This window comes from Abramis brama, assembly GCF_963993115.1.
Source record: "Abramis brama genome assembly, chromosome: 25".
Taxonomy (NCBI): Eukaryota; Metazoa; Chordata; class Actinopteri; order Cypriniformes; family Leuciscidae; genus Abramis; species Abramis brama.
In genome coordinates this window covers 26,065,708-26,070,707 of record NC_139987.1, presented here as the reverse complement: position 1 = coordinate 26,070,707, position 5,000 = coordinate 26,065,708, and the positions used below count along the sequence as shown (strand labels likewise).

Genomic DNA, 5,000 nt, shown 5'->3' with positions numbered 1-5,000 from the left:
TGTGATCGTCAACCAGTGGATCTCTGAGCTGAGTGAGTGAGTGAGTGGAGGCAGGGCTCATTTGCATATTCATAGAACCACGCATACTAAATGAGGCGAGGGTGTCGAGTTACATTCAAGCTATTTTAAGGCATGAAGATTTTTTTTCTTCAAGGAAAAAACATTTAAATATGTGATTTTAGTGATCAAAGATGAGTTTAAGGGATACAATGATTGACTACAGGGGGATTTTAAATATCTTAGAAGCGCTTGTGTTCGGTTGCGACTTGCGAGTTATAATGGAAGCTGAGAGAAATGAGCCAATCTGGGAGGTGAAAAACCAGAGGGAACAACCAGAATAGGAAGTTCATCTTGGTGTCAGCAGCTGAAAGATGAGAACCAGAGGGAATGTATTCAAGGTTGCCTAAAAACTCCCCCCGCCGGCTCCTCAAAACGCAGCTAAGCGAGACACACAGCAAGTCTGGCCGTCTGATGCTGAGCCCATCGTGGAAAGCTGTAAATACGCTGGCGAATCATAAAGCCAGCAGGTGCGTTCGCTGCTGACGGTTAATCATCCACCTGTCTCCCTTTCTCGTAGCGGGAGGCTCTTCAAAACACCTTCCTCATCAAGATCCTCACAGCGCTCCGGTTCCCTGACGCACACCCCGGAAACGCTCAGTCACATTCAGAAATCAGGGGGAATGTGGCCACATACCAGCCAAACAGGTGCGGAAGACGATAGCATGTTTGTCATCGAGACTTCGCCGTGTTTGGATGCCGCGGGATACTCCGGTGATGGATATAACGGCGAGAGAACGATAGCCTCCCCGCAGAGATCTAATAAATAACGCAGGAATCAAATGGAGATAAGGTTTCTCAGCTCCCCAGAGGTTAAGAGCTGCTAAACGAGGTTTTAGCGCAGGAGTATCGCCTCCGATTAAGGTTAAGCCCACTTCAGTGAACCTGCCGCTAAATCACGTCGGACTGGAGAATCGGTTATTCAACCGAGAGAGAGGAAAAAATGGCTATTCAAGCTCTAATTCAACAGCTATTCAACAAGCCTTTAACAATATTGTCAGTGCATTTCATTTTTTGGGAAAATAGCTGTAGAATATCAGGGTAATTTTTATGGAGCGAGGTTTGTAAAAATCACAGCAACTATTTTACTTCTATAATGTAACCCATTTCTGAGTAAAAAATGATATTTGATGAGAATAAAATTATTGATTAGACCACAAAACGCTGGCTTTACAAAGCAAAATACAGCATGTGGTTGGAGGAAAGAACTTGAAAATGAAGAGATGTCATCTTTCTGGTCTACGCCGACTTGATCACACGATTCGCTCTGTGCTGTCGTGTCTCTGGACTGGAGCCACAATGGAAAGCACATTTACACTGTCTGAATCGTTCCCTATCCCCTATATAGTGCACTGTGTGCCGGTCACCATATGGAAAATAGTAAATATGTGAAGAATGATCGATTTCAGCTGCAGCTTCAGCATCTGTTTATAGTGTAGGGGGCGGAGCTTCAGATTCTAGAGAGCATTTGATTGGACAGGAAATCTGATGAGAAGCTGAAGTGCAGAGTGGCGGAAGTGAGATACTGTAAGTTTTGATCTTTTAAATGTGAATATTATCATTGTTTTGGAGCACATTAGATAACAGTAAGGCTGACATATTCATACTAAAAGCCAAAAAACAATTTAATTTGATGAGTACTTTAAAGGTTCACTACAGAATTCTGGGCTCGCTATTAACACCTTGCGGATTAAATAAATCCTCTGTAGTGTATCTTTAAACTAAATGATAAATACCAACAATATGTTTTTGATGTACACTTGATGCTCAAGAAACATTTCTTCTTATTATTATTTGGGAAAACTATTGTGCTGCTTCATATTTTTGAGGAAAGGATCATTTCTTTTTTTTTTCTTTTTTTTTCTCTGATGAATTTGAAATTGAAAATTTCACTTGATCAATTCAATGAATTCTTGCTGAAAAAAAAAAAAAATCTTAATGATCCCAAACTTTTGACCTATTGTCTAATACCTGATATAAATACACTTGACTGACTTCTGACAACATTTGTCATAAATGAACCCCAAATCATAAATATATCTATTAACTTAGATACAGTATCGATACAGACATATACATATACGAACGCTTGGTTTCTGACAGCGCAGCTCTAGAAGGAACAAAAGCTGCCTAAAAATAAAACCCATGATCTCCTCGCTCATCACCAACGCCCCAGAAAGCAGAAACTTCTCCCAGGTTCTTGTCTTTCAAAAACTTTCATCATCTCCATATTATTCACGCCTAAATTATTTAAAAAGCGTGTTAGAGAGAATTAGCGCTCGCGGGTCGGGTCCGCCGTCCTCCACAGGCCTGAATCCGCCGCCCTGACACGGAGAATAAGAGTCCTGTACATCTGCCCTGTAATAGATAACCACAGCCACTCTGAGTGAGTAATGGATGGATGTTTAATCTGCTGAGGTAGTGATACCGGGAGAGCGAGCGAGAGCGCCGTAATCCTTGTAATCCACGGTAAACAAAGTCTTCCGCTCTACGAGTGTTATCAGCAGTGGCGCTGGGAAAATATAAAGTGCTTTTGAACATATTAGTGTAATCCAATCCGAAGCCGAGGAGCCCGAAAGGTCTTCGCAAACTCTGAGTGCGAATATGGGTTTCATCTTCAGGGACTACACAAGACGGGAAACAGACCTAGTTTTTAAGTAAAAGACTATGACTATGAGAGTCTTAAAAGCTGGAAGCTGAATTACGGCGCTTATATACAGTATGTGTGTGTGTGTGTGTGTGTGCAGATCAACATCTTTAGGCCAGAGGGTCTTCATACTGGAAAGATCCATGTAGGATAAACACTGGTAGTAAAACAAAGACAGGAGGAGATATAAAAACAAGATCATAAGGAAAGATAAAAGGAGGTTTAAAATGTAAAAAACTCAGAGGAATGAGAAGACAGGAATTAATCTGAATCTACTTTAACATGGTACCAGGAGCTACAAACTTAGCATTAAAGATGGTGTAGAGATGGCAGACTTCAAGATACCACAAGATAACAGCGGTTCGTGATTTCAACAAACCTAAACGCTAAAAACTAAACTTCAGTGTGTGCTATTATTCACCAAATCATGCAACTTGTTGAACAGAAGTGATTGGACTAATAGTGGACAATTTTTTTTACTTTTTACGTTTGGGAGCGGAAAGCTCACCAAGGCTGCATTTATTTAATCTAAAAAACAGTAAAAATAGTGAAATATTATTGCGATTTAAACCAACTTTTCTATGTGAATATATTTTAAACTGTAATTTATTCCTGTGATCAAAGCTGCATTTTCAGCATCATTACTCCAGTCTTCAGTGTCACATGATCCTTCAGAAATCATTCTAATATGATGATTTGCTGCTCAAGAAACATTTATGATTATTATCAATGTTGAAAACAGTCGTGCTGCTTCATATCTGTGTGGAAACCGTGATTATTTGATAAATAGAAACAGCATTTATTTGAAATAGAATCTTCTGTGGCATTATAAATGTCTTTACTGTCACTTTTGATCAATTTAATGCTGAATAAAAGCAATTTCTTTCCAAAAAAAGAAAGAAAACAATCTTCCTGACCTCAGACTTTTGAACGGTAGTGTCCTCAGTTAATGGCGGCACTGCAAAACCCAGTCGGAAACGTGTTGTGCCAACTCAGAGAAGAATGTGAGCAGTCGGCCAACTGTAAGTGTGACCGTGCCAAAACCTGTGCGATCCCGCCTGTCCAGAGCCCTACGAGACCCTCGTCCACGCCAAAACAAACCTGCATCATGATTCACTCCCGAATGATTATGGATTCATTCACATACAACACAGACAACCGTCATTTTCCACCGCTAAACTGTTGCAGAAAAACCTAAAGAACAACTCCCTGAATCAAAAGCGAATAAAATCTTCCAAGTGCCTGAAGGTTTCCACCCTGATATAGCATTACAAGACTTCATAGAAGAGTTGCACACGATTAGCTCACTCAAAAATAAGTTCTGGCCTTTCCAACAGTCACGACAAACTTGCGCTTCATGTCGTGAGTGTTTGTAGTCGAGTGAGGCCTGCGGTGCCTTTTGATTAACTGCAGCCTCTGACAATATGCCTCCAATAGAGGAGAAAAGTGGAGATCCTAATGAGCTCAATGTGATTTGACTCCCGCCGGGGAGCGCTGAATACACTTTGTCTTCAATTGAGAACGAAATAATCAAGATCTTTTGTTATATCATGACTTTAAGTCGCCTATGAAGTGAAACGCAAACGCCTGCGCAGAACTTGAAGTTTGTTTGCGGCGCGCGATCACACGCCGCTCTCCAGCTGCGGATCAGGTTTTATCTTCCACGGAGGTCTTATTTATAAACCCTAAGAGGTGTTCGGCAGCTGTAGAAATGACTCACTCGCTAAACGTCATCATCTTCTGATTCACAAAAGACCCATTTAAGGCCCTTTAATCTAGGGAACACAACAATACGCCGAATACAATTACAGGCGCAACGTGAACTAATCTAAATCTTCTCTTAAACAAAAGCAGAGAAATGTCATGGATTTATTATGCTTTGCTCAGAAGAACATGGAAAGAGAGGCAGGTTCCTGTGATCTGAGGATGTTTGCCCTCTAGTGGAGAAGAGGATGCAACTACAAGTTTTGGCTGGTGTTCAAAGGGCCCCAGGCAAAGGCACACTCAGCATTTAGTTCATTCAAAACGCACATAAGACAGCAAAACAGCTCCCGGGATCTGCAATCAAACGACCGGTGGCGTTTAGACCTGAAAAGCATATGCAAATGCCATAATAACCTTGTCATATCAGCTAAGCTTCAAAGACAATGAGCTTCTAGTAAAGTTACGGACTGTAAGATGCTGTGCATGCAGAAGTCAACTGATTCAATGTAAAAGACCTGCATGTATGACAGGACTTTAATGTTGAGGTGACTTTACATTTGAGGACTTTCATTACCATCATCATAATCGCAAG

The 5,000-nt window shown here is 41.0% G+C and overlaps 1 protein-coding gene across 3 annotated transcripts in view; it reads right to left on the bottom strand.

The window, feature by feature from the left end:
* ttc28 (tetratricopeptide repeat domain 28) overlaps positions 1–5,000 on the bottom strand; it is a 301,508-nt gene that overhangs the window by 180,205 nt on the left and 116,303 nt on the right. The window lies entirely within an intron of this gene.